This window comes from Physeter macrocephalus, chromosome 15 (assembly GCF_002837175.3).
Source record: "Physeter macrocephalus isolate SW-GA chromosome 15, ASM283717v5, whole genome shotgun sequence".
Lineage (NCBI taxonomy): Eukaryota > Metazoa > Chordata > Mammalia > Artiodactyla > Physeteridae > Physeter > Physeter macrocephalus.
This window is the reverse complement of record NC_041228.1, coordinates 56,872,401-56,885,159: the sequence shown is the minus strand read 5'-3', so window position 1 is coordinate 56,885,159 and position 12,759 is coordinate 56,872,401.

Below are 12,759 nucleotides of genomic sequence, written 5' to 3'. Positions count from 1 at the left end.
CACTTCATTTACTAAGGGAATTTCTTCCTTGTGGATGACTACATAGAAGGCCCAATTAAAGATCAGATTTTTGGATGAGCGACAATTAGGAATTAAATGTTATTAAGAAGTATCCAGAGCTTCCCTGGTGGCGCAGTGGTTAAGAATCCGCCTGCCAATGCAGGGGACACGGGTTCGAGCCCTCGTCTGGGAAGATCGCACATGCCTCGGAGCAGCTAAGCCCGTGCCCCACGGCTGCTGAGACTGCGCTCTAGAGCCCGCATGCCAGGGCTACTGAAGCCCGCGCGCCTAGAGCCTGTGCTCTGCATGCAACAAGAGAAGCCACTGCAATAAGAAGCCCGCGCAACGCAACGAAGAGTGGCCCCGGCTCACCGCAACTAGAGAAAGCCCCGCGCACAGCAACAAAGACCCAATGCAGCCAAAATAAATAAATAAATAAATTGGTTAAAAAAAAAAAAGTATCCAATTTAGTCATTTCCTTGCTTAAAAATCTTTCATTCTCCCCATTGCTTTCAGGAAAAAATACAAACTATTTATTGATCTTTCCCCCTCCTTTCGTTTCAAATCTCACTTCAAGCATTTTTCTAGTCCACACACACTGAACTACTAAAAATTTCCTTACTTTTATGATAAATTTCCTTTCATTTTGGCGACATTCATATCTATATCTCAAAACCCTGCTCAAGGATCTATATTCCTTAGCAATTCAATTTTTCAAACAGTCATTCTATCCTCCATGTTTTCATAGCATTTTGTACATATCCCTATCAATACTTAACTGTTATAATTGTTAATTTACATATTAATCTCCCTCAATGAAATGTGAGTTTCTTGGGGGTTGGGACAATCTTCTTTATCTATTAAATTCTAGTGTCTGGCATGCAGTAGGAAAAAAAAAACTTTAAAATGCTTGTTGCTATGTCCATTAAACTAGGTGGTAAATTGGCTGTCTCAATTCCTCAACAATTCCAGAATATTCTATTTTATAAAATATTCCCCTTTACATTCTGTTAGACCAATGGTTCTCTCAGGGTTCTGAATTTTGTGAGTCAGTAAAAATTATTTTAAAAAATATTTTGGGGAGCAATAAAGAGCATTTAAAAAAGCTACCATCTATTAACATCTTAATTTCAAAATATATATCTTAAGCTTAAAACATCAGAAAGGATATAATTTCAGAATAATCAACAGTCTTAAATTGAACAAATTTAACTTTACGAAAAGTTCTGTAGATTGTATTTATTTTTCATTTTACCACCAACTGGTGAAAAATAGCATTTGGGAAATGCTGAAATAGATCAGTGTCCTCCCCAAAATAATTTTGAAAAATTAAGTACCCTTTTATGCATTCTTTTTTTTTTTTTTACTTTTTACTTTTTATTTTTTATTTATTTCATTTATTTATTTTTGGCTGTGTTGGGTCTTTGCTGCTGCATGCGGGCTTTCTCTAGTTGCAGCGAGTGGGGGCTACTTTTTGTTGGGGTGTGTGGGCTTCTCATTGTGGTGGCTTCTCTTGTTGCGGAGCACGGGCTCTAGGCTCGCGGGCTTCAGTAGTTGTGGTGCGAGGGCTCAGCAGTTGTGGCGCAAGGGCTTAGTTGCTCCGCGGCACGTGGGATCTTCCCGGACAAGGGCTCAAACCCATGTCCCCTGGATTGGCAGGCGGATTCTTAACCACTGCACCACCAGGGAAGCCCCCTTTTTATGCATTCTTAATGTAGCATCTGAGATATTTTCCCTGTAAGTTCAAATTGTTGTAATGAATGTCATTTCTGGCATGTTGTAAATATTGACACTAAAAAATAAAATTATATCTTCTTAGAAAATCCAATCAATGGAATCTTTATACCATATTTATTTGATACCCACAATCATTCACTTAAAAATATCCGTACTGGGGACTTCCCTGGTGGTTCAGTGGTTGAGAAGCTGCCTGCCAATGCAAGGGGCACAAGTTCGATCCCTGGTCCGGGAAGATCGCACATGTCACAGGGCAACTAAGCCTGTGTGTCACAACTACTGAGCCCGTGCTCTAGAGCCCAAGAGCTACAACTACTGAGCCCGCATGCCACAACTACTGAAGCCCTCACGCCTAGAGCCTGTGCTCTGCAAGAAGAGAAGCCACTGCAATGAGAAGCCTGTGCACCGCAGCAAAGAGTAGCCCCTGCTCGCCACAGCTAGAGAAACCCCACGAGCAGCAGTGAAGACCCAAGGCAGCCAAAAAATTAAAAAAATATATCAATACATGCTCGTACAACACAAGAAATATAGCCAATATTTTATAATAACTATAATTTATTTTCTTTTATTTATTTTTGGCTGAGTTGTGCCTTTGTTACTACATGCAGGCTTTCTCTAGTTGCAGCGAGCGGGGGCTACTCTTTGTTGTGGTGCGCGGGCTTCACATTGTGGTGGCTTCTCCCGTTGCGGAGCACGGGATTCTACGCATGCAGGCTTCACTAGTTGTGGCTCGAGGGCTCTAGAGCGCATCCTCAGTAGTTGTGGCGCACGGGCTTAGTTGCTCCGCGGCATGTGGGATCTTCCCGGCCCAGGGCTCGAACCTGTGTGCCCTGAATTGGCAGGAGGATTCTTAACCACTGCGCCACCAGGGAAGCCCTATAATAACTATAAATGGAGTATTAGCTTTAAAAATTGTGAATCACTCTGTTGTACATTTGAGTATTGTAAATCAACTATACTTCAATTAAAAAAAAAATCTAATAGGACTTCCCTGGTGGTGCAGTGGTTAAGACTCCGTGCTTCCACGGCAGGGGGCACCGGCTGGATCCCTGGTTGGAACTAAGATCCCACCTGCCATGCAGCCAAAAAAAAAAAAAAAAAAAAAGAAAAGAAGGAAAAAAGAGCTCATTAAAAAAATACATGAACAAACAGATGCAAAATCTACATTATTCCTTTATTTCCATTCCACTTCCCCACAGAGTTTTATAATATTTATACTCAGAAGTCTATTATCAATTTAAATTTAATTAAAAAAATTTCTATGACCCTAAATGTTATAAAATATCCTGAAATGAGTTACCATTATAATTATTAGTGCACATTTGGTCAAAGGAACATAAATATATTGATATTAAATATGGCACAAACATTTATTGGAAATACATTCCTTAATTAGCTGAGTTTTTTCAACTAATTAATGTGCCAAGAATTTGTTTTCTAGGGAATTCCCTGGCGGTCCAGTGGTTAGGACTCGGTGCTTCCACTGCAGGGAGCATGGGTTCGATCCCTGGTCGGGGAAATAAGAGCCCCACAAGCCGAGCAGTGCAACCAAAAAACTTTGTTTTCTATAGTGAAAATGTTCTTCTTGTTTTGAATACGTGCTGAGGACATTTGTTCACAAAAAATTATGGATGATGGGAATAGAAAGGGTTTTGTTTCAACTACACCACAAAATTCTTTAAACTCCTTCCAAGATAGGTGCAAAAAACCCCTAGTGATCTGTCGTTGAAAATTATTTTTAATGATCAACTGACACTTCAATTAGGGCCTTCTTGAGTTTTGATGAAAGTAAAAGCTGGAATCTATTAGAGCTGCAAAAGCATAGCTACCAAATAATTATGACATTTACTTTCTCAATTTGTCTCTGGTGCTCTTTTTCCATCCTTGGGCAATGTAAAACAGGAAGATCAGTGATGGGCAGACCGCTTGCCTCTTTTGGTGAAGTGGAAGAACGGTGATTGTGAAAAGGGAGGTGGGAAAGGAAAACCAGCTTGAGAGGAACATTCTCCAGCAGTTCAGTTTTGGAAAACGAACGCGTATGGAAGTTGAAAGCCTGACAGCTTATTATCTTAAAAAACCATCTATGTGCTCACATATCCCTTGGAAATTCTGTGTATACCTCCAGGGCTAAGCACACCCCAGTTTGAAGGGCACTGGACTAGACCTGAAAGTATTAAGTGTTTTCTTTGAAGCACTTACATTCCAATCCTGGGATGTACCCTCAATCTTGAACACAGGGGAGATACCCTAATCACCGCTTTGGGAGGGTATGTTTCTTTTGTAAAGACTGATCTCATGATTGATATTGATTCTCTCAGCTTTAGTTTCAAAGTGTGGTATTTTCTGACCTTGACATGACCTTCAAATTCTGGGAGAAAGGAGTTACCTTATTCGGAATGTAAGCCTCCTATGAAGTTATTGCCTTAAGTTATGCAGAAAGTCCTGCCTTAGGGTATTTCTTCATGACACTGTACCTTTATGGCCTGGCCGTCTTTCTGTCTTCCATGTTTTCTCACCTGGTCCTTCTGAAGGTAATTGGTTTGCATTTGCAAATTTATGAAAAAGGTGGGTTAGTGTGGAATCTATGGCTACTGAACAGAGCCTAGTTAATCAGCCTAGCAGGAACATGAATCTGTGAATCAAACAGTATCTGTAAACTAAATATTTGGGATGGAACTCCTACAAAAATCAGTAATCTATATGTGGTTTTAATAATTCAGTTTTCAATAAAAATAAATATCCATCTCCTCCCCTACTCCATAGTTCTCATCCTTTGAAGCCTATATAAAAATTCATATTGTAAAAAGAATCTATTTTTGTGCAACTCATATATACAAAGGAGGCATTTTACTTTTTACTTCCTCTCTCTGAGAATAGAGTGAACTAACTCATATTTGTGATTAACTAGAATATAGACACTGCAATCACAAAAGGGCTAGCTATCATTAAATTTGGAATTTAAAAGCATAACTTCAGGGGCTTCCCTGGTGGCGCAGTGGTTAAGAATCCACCTGCCAATGTAGGGGACACAGGTTCCAGCCCTGGTCTGGGAAGATCCCACATACCGTGGAGCAACTAAGCCTGTGCGCCACAACTACTGAGCCTGCGCTCTACAGCCTGTGCTCCGCAACAAGAGAAGCCACCGCAATGAGAAGCCCGCGCACCGCAACGAAGAGTAGCCGCCGCTCTCCACAACTAGAGAAAGCCCGCACACAGCAACGAAGACCCCATGCAGCCAAAAAAAAAAAAAAAAAAAAAAAAAAAAAGCATAACTTCACAGATAAAGTGGTTTTGTGTAAATTTTTAATGACGTAGTAGTTGAAATTGGAATTTTTATTCACTAGCTTTAATTTCAAAAAATTTCAAAACAACCTTTCTACAACTATATATTTTATGGAAATGCCTTACATTGCATAACATGCAAATATTATCAACACTTAAAACCTACCATATTTCTGTTCTACTCGTTTATTCAGTAAAAATCTGTTTGTCTTTTGTTGAAAGTTCAAGGCTGTGTGTACCTAGTGCCTGCCAATCTGCACATTGATATATTGATTCATTTAACAAATCCTTCCCGATTGTATGCTATGTCATAGTCACTGTTTCTAGATGCTGGAAATACAATATTGAGCAAACCCAGAAATGGTCCTTGCTTGCACGGAGCTATCAGTCTGTTGGCAGAGTATGAAATAATCAAATAATTATACACATTTAAAAACTGCAATTTTGGACTTCCCCAGCAGTCCAGTGGTTAAGACTCTGTACTCCCAATGCAGGGGGAACGGGTTTGATCCCTGGCTGGGGAACTAAGACCCCGCAAGCTGAAGGGTGTGGCAAAATATATATATATATATATATATATATACAGAAATAAAAACTGCAATTTTGACATGTTTAAAAACTACTGTTGCAACAAGTGCTGTGAAGGAGAGAGGAAAAAGTGCTGGGAGAATCTGCAACAGGGTATTTGAATGTTGGGGAGTGTGGGTGGTTAGGGAAAGCTGCCCGGAGGAAGTGATGTAAGAATGAATGTGGGGGGACTTCCCTGGTGGCGCAGTGGTTTAAGAATCCACCTGCCAATGCAGGGGACACGGGTTCCAGCTCTGGTCTGGGAAAATCCCACATGCCGCGGAGCAACTAAGTCCGTGCGCCACAACTACTGAGCCTGCGTTCTAGAGCCCGGGAGCCACAACTACTGGGCCCACGTGCTGCAACTACTGAAGCCCGCGCGCCTAGAGCCCCTGCTGTGCAACAAGAGAAGCCACAGCAATAAGAAGCCCACGCACTGCAATCAAGAGTAGCCCCCACTCGCCGCCACTAGAGTAAGCCCACATGCAGCAACAAAGACCCAATGCAGCCAGAAAAATCAATCAATCAATAAATTTATATATAAAAAAAGAATGAATGTGGGTTCATTAGAAGAAGGGAAGGAAGAGCGTTACAGACAGGGAACAGTGCAAAGGCCAGACAGGGCTCAAAGCAAACCTGAAGGACAGGAGGCTAGCTTCTGGACGAGAGGGTTAGAGGAAGAAGGAGAGGCTGGAGAGGTGGAAGGCAGCCAGACTTGCTGGGCTCTGCAGGGCTTTAAAGTGTTTTGATATGTAGACCAACAGAAAATAATTAAAACTTTTGTAGGGTTTTAATGTGGGTGGGGTGATAAAATCAGATTGGCATTTTAAAAAGATTACTGGCTTCACAGTAAGAATGGATTAGAGGGCAGGGCTAGAATGTATGGTTTAGTGAGATAGATGCTACCCTGAACATATGCATGTAAACACAAGCTTTTGAAATATAAATCATGTTTTAAAGGGATTTAGAATTTTCTAAGAAAAGAATCACTGGTTTTTATCTTTTAAATCTTTGTGTTTATTTTTTGGGGGCAGGGCAAAGTTGGTTCACGATACATGGAGAAAAAGAAGAAAGAACAGTATTTTCCAGAAGTCCTGGGGAAAAACATATCATCAAAGTTAACTTTTTCCCCAAAACCGAAAACAGCTTTATTTTTTGGATTATATACTCAATATAAATTATAATATCAGTATAAGACAGTATGGAAAGTACATCCTTTTAAACTACTTTTTATGCTTGCAGTCACATACAAACTTATATATACGCTCTTGGGAGCATGGCTGTTTTGCTCAGTAATGAATACATGCCCAGTACTTAACAAAGTAGGTGCTCAGTAGCTATTAATTGCATTAATTATTCCTGTTATATCTGTTAATATACATATTGCTTTTTTCACTCAATAATAAGCCCTCGACTTACATAATACCACATCAACCTTTTTAATGGCTCAATAATTCATTATAGGCATGTGCCATAATGTATGTAAATAACCCCACACTGATGGAAGCTCAAGATTTTTCGGCTTATAAACACATCCTTGTGATTCAATGAGCATCTTTGCACAGACATTTTAATACTTGTCTAGGATAAATTCCTAGAACTGAAGTTGCTGGGTAAAAAGATATATACACATTTTATATTTTGATACCTATAGCCAAATAGCCTACCAGAAAAGTTGTTCCTATCCGCATTCTCAATTATATTCATTTTCCTATACCTCTGATGGGTTAAAAAATTTCATCTCCTGGTATTTTTAATGCACATTTCTCTGATTATTGGCCAGGTCTGCACATCTTTTCATAAGTTTACTAGCCACTTGTATTTTCTCTTGTGTGATTTTCTAATACATGTCCTTTGCACATTTCTTTTTCTTCTACTAGATATGTGTTTATCTTATTGATTTATGAGAGCCCTTTTTATATTAGTGATATTAAGCCTCTCTGTCATATATATCCCTATTTCTTTTTCCTAGTTCACTCTAAAAAATCTTTATTATGTTTTTGGAAAACAAAAGTTTTATAATTTATATAGTCAGTTCTGACAATCGTTTCCTTTAAGGTTTCTGGCCATTGTATTCTGCTTAGAACTAGGTCTTTCACTCCCCAGTATTATAAAAATACCTCCTTAATAACATTTTCTTTTGGTACTTTTTACACCTTTGAGAACATTTCTGGAGGGCAATCAGGTGATACTAATAGGACTTTATAAAACGTTCATTCCCTTTGCCAGAAATTCCCCTTTTAGAATTTATCCTAAAGGAATAAGATACAAAGTTTTAGTTTCAAGGATACTCACTAAAGAGTTATTTATAATGGCAAAAAAACCAGAACTGTTAACAATGAAATGTTCAACAATGCAAGACTGGTTAAATCAATTATGGTATACCTATATCTATTAAAATACAAAAATAATCATATTAAAAACTAAAAGCAAAAATATGCTAAGTCCAATCCATAAACACCAAAAAAATTTTTTGGCTAGGCACAAAGAAAGAAGACTGTATTTGCACAATAGTGGTTAGTTCTGGGCACTGATGATCTTTTTTCTTTTTCTTTTCTTCTATGAGAGTATTTGAACAATAAAAATATTTAAAATTTAGTGCAGCCTACAATTATCCAGATACAACACCGTTAAGTGTATTATTTGTGTTTTAGTAGCCAAGGGTGCCTTAGACTAGAGAGCATTATCCTTGTCTTCAACTTGCAAAGGCAAATTTTGCCTCATCCAATAACTTTAAGCAAGTCAATTAACCTTTTCGTACTTGGGTATCCTCAACTGTTGAATGAAGATAATAATACCTACCCTGATTTAACTCACAAGGAAGTTGTGTAAATTGTGATTCACTGTAAGCAACATAGAAAATGGTGCTAATATTATTTATATTCAACTCCATGATTATCATTGTTTTTGCTTAAGCCTCTTTATTGAGGTATGATTGACATATGAAAAGCAGTACATATTTAAAAGCAGTACACAATTTGATGAGTTTGGAGATAAGTATACATTTATGAAACCATTAGCACTACCTATGCCATAAATGTATCCATCATCTCCCAAAGTTTCCTACAGCCTAGTCTGTTTACTGATTTTTTTTTTGTGATAAGGACACTTAAGATCTATCCTCTTCCCCAAATTTTAAGTGTATGGTACACTATAGGCACTATGCTATACAGTAGATCTCTAAGACTATTCATCTTGTATAAGTGAAACTGTAACCTTTGACTAATACCTCTTTTTTTTTTTTTTTTTTTTGTGGTACGCGGGCCTTTCACTGTTGTGGCCTCTCCCGCTGCGGAGCACAGGCTCCGAACGCGCAGGCTCAGCGGCCATGGCTCACGGGCCCAGCGGCTCCGCGGCATGTGGGATCTTCCCGGACCGGGGCACGAACCCATGTCCCCTGCATCGGCAGATGGACTTTCTACCACCGCGCCAACCAGGGAAGCCCAGCTAATACCTCTTATTTCCCTCTCCTCCCAGCCCTGGCAACCACCATTCCACCTTCTGCTTTTATGAGTTTGACTAGATTACTCACATAGGTGGCATCACGTAGTATTTTTCCCTTTGTGTCTGGCTTATTTCACTTAGCATAATGTCCTCAAGGTCCAACCATGTTGTTGCAAATGGCAGGATTTCCTTCTTTTTAAGGGCTGAATGATATTCCATCGTGTATTATATGATTATTGCTGCTTTTAATGTAAATACAATGGAAACAGTAGGTCAATATCTTTAAAAAGAGTATTTTTAATTATCTAAGGGAAAGAAGAAACAAAAGAAAAAAGTGGCCTACCAAAACAGATTGCAAGGGAAGATGATTATCCAAACATTTATTAATTGCCTACTTTGTGCTGGGTTGGTGCTGGGGTAGGGGAGAATAAGAGTGAATAATACAGAGTCTCTATTCTCAGGTACTTTATTCTGGTGGATGACTCATGTCAGTGCCACAGACGGAATCACAGACCATTGTCCCTAGAACCTAAAGAGGCAAAGTGCTGACAGAGGCAAAGTGCCTCTACCAAGGCAATAAAGGACAGTCAAGTTTGACTGTCAGAAATCAGCTGAACCAGGTCTAGGAGCTCAGCCTCATCACAGAGTTACAGTGGAAGAGTTATCAAGGTAACCTGCAGCAGTTCCACATAGTCTAAAGTGAAATTAGGGGACAAATTGGTTGGGGGTGCCCCATTCTGAAGGGGTTCCCCTGGTAAGCATAAGGGGGAATCCCCTTAAATATGGTAGAACCCCAACCGTAAATATAGGGGCTAGAGGGGAGAACAGATCCTGGCTTGCTGCTAGGAGGCTGGAAGGGGTGGGGGAATTCTTAAAAACTCCATTTACAGAACAGGAGATCCCCTTCTGTTACTCAAAGTTCCCTTGTACAGGGTATTCAGAGCCATTTGTGGATTACTATCCTCTTGAACTTTGTTTCTGATTCGATCTTCCTTCAGGGTTTAGAAGAAGACACCTGAGTATATATTTATACATATAAAATGATAAAAATATAAATACATACACACACATACACCACACACTCCCACTGTTTGGCTGTTAGGCAGTCAGTGGCCCTAGAATTTAAGTCATTTATTTGTACCACTTGAATCTAGTGTTGTTCACTCCTCATCAGTGCACGTTTAAACATAATTCCAGACAGAAGATGATGTGAATTTTACAAAATATAAGGTAAGATATATGTCTGAGAAAAATACAGTTCGGAAACAATTAACAACTTTATGGATTCAAGCATTTCTGGTGATTCTGGTGCTATCGGAATCAGCAAAAATAATAATACTAGCATAAACTTATATATTGCCTACTAAGTACTAGGCATATAAGATGAAAAGAAGCAAAGATATGAATTTAACAGTATGGGAATGAAAATAATCTTTAAAGCTGAAATTTAAAAATTCTTAAGTACATTTTACTTCCCATCACCTTAACCCTAGATAAGCAATTAACTTCAGTAACTGTTCCCTCCTTTTATGGAGGAGGCAGTGGTGGTTAAAATTGAATAAATAATGTATATATATTTATTTGCAAAGTGCCTGGAATTTAAAAAATGCATTAAGGACAAAGCATAGTATTATTATAACATTCTTCCATATATTACATGGAAGCACATAATACATACAGCCAAGCAGGCAGAATCCTCTCATTTCTCCAACGTACAAATTAGGTCATCATAGATTCCACTGTCCTAACCTTTCCAACTACAACAAAGCTGGACAAAATTTTTTAAAACCCCACAAATTCTACCAACCTGAGGACCTATATTGGAAGTTCAAGCTGTTGATCACTGGTGGCCAGGTGACAATATGGACAGGTGGCAATATGATCATTACTGAGAAAAAACCTCAAAGCCAAAATCTTTTTGTGGCAAGTTAGTACCATCATTCTTTACATTAAAATTACATTTCATCTATAAGGTAGAACTCATATTTTTTGTTTGATATACAACACTGCTCATTTATACAGATACCAAAATTACAGTGAATCAAGTGAAAGATGTTTTGACTAAATCTATATAATCAATAATATATGATTCTGGCTGTGCATGCATGTGTTTAGTCCATTTAAAAATATTAAGACAAATGATATTTTATAATATGTCTGGGAAAATCTGTTTTTTTTTTAAAGTTAATCTTGAAAAACATAGCATATTCCATATTCCACATGGTATATTCAAAGCTTTAAATATTATTTTAAAAGTAGAAATTTCTGAATCACAAGACTAGAGAACCTAAAATTTGTAACACATGCTCTTTATTAAACATACATAATTTTCATTAATATATAATGTAGAAGATTAAAACCTCTAACACAGGATAATCTACAACTGTAGGGTTTTTATTTTTTTCCCCATGCACATCCTGACATATATTAATGTAAGAAGTAACATATCACTTTTTCCCACTCAATAATTATCTTGAACATATTTTACATTAGTTTGTGATTAAACTTTTAATATATATTTTTAAATTTTTAATTTACTGAGTTATTTTTAAGGTTACATACACTGTTTCACTTAGTCCTCTTATTATATATCTTAAAAGAGTAAAAAGCTCCTCCACAGTTTGAGAATCTTTTTCTTAACCTGAAATAGGTTTGAATAAAAATAAGATTTCACACTTCTTGTTTTTTTGCTTTTCCTTTTATTTTTTCTTCTTGTGTTTTTACAAGTTTGTTTCACATTTCAAAATAGTAAAATGAATCTAAACACTTTAGATTTTGCTAAATTTAGCATATTAAAAAATTTTAAATAGGAGTATAAGGGCTCTAAGATGGAAAATCTTCTGAAAAACTTGACTACGATTATTATTGTAAGAGTTTCATTTCCAGCTCCATCTGTTCTAATCATTCTAAATTCCAAATGCAGTGTAAACAGTTAAAAAAACAAGTCTTACAAATCAATTCTTGCCTTTACACACACGATCTTCGGAGTCGCACGCAGCGTCTGTATAAGCAGACTCCTCCCCACTCTTGGGGAAAACCCTGCCTAATATTTATAACGTTATGACATACTGTAATACTCACAAGGTGGTTGTAGAAGTATAAACACGACTGGAGTTATCTGATTGGCTGCTGGTGATGTAACACCCATGTCAATACTTCCCACTGAACGCACGTGTTCGACCTTTTATTTAAATTTCCATTTCATCACAGCAATAAGACACTCGGGGCGGTGCATTTTCTGTGAAATGATTATTGCCTTGGGCCTGAGGTGCTGCCTCGCACACACAATGCATCAGACGAGGAGGTGTCCGTGGTTGCAACCTCCTCGCGTGAAAGGCACAGCCTGGTCCAGTCTTTGTGAAGGAACAAAATAAGTTCACTTCCTTGGGCACCGCCACCCACCCCCAGCAAATGACAAGGCTGGAGCGCAGCTCCCACCGCACAGTTATTTCCAAAGTCCCAGGTGAACTCGTGGCGAGAGAAGGAAAATGTGCTTCCCGGGCGCGGGTAGGTGCGTGCGGGCAGCGGGGAGGCGGCCAGACCCTGACACTCGCCAGCTGTTTGTCCTCCGCGGAGCCCGGCCCCGGCCGCACACGCCCGCCCCCTCCCCGAGACCCCCAGCCCGCCGCCCGGCCTTTTGTCCCCCGCTCCGCGGCCGACTTCCTTCCCCGCGGCCGCACCCCCGCCCCCAGGCCGGAGGCGCGGCCCGGCCCCTTTCCCGGTCCCCTG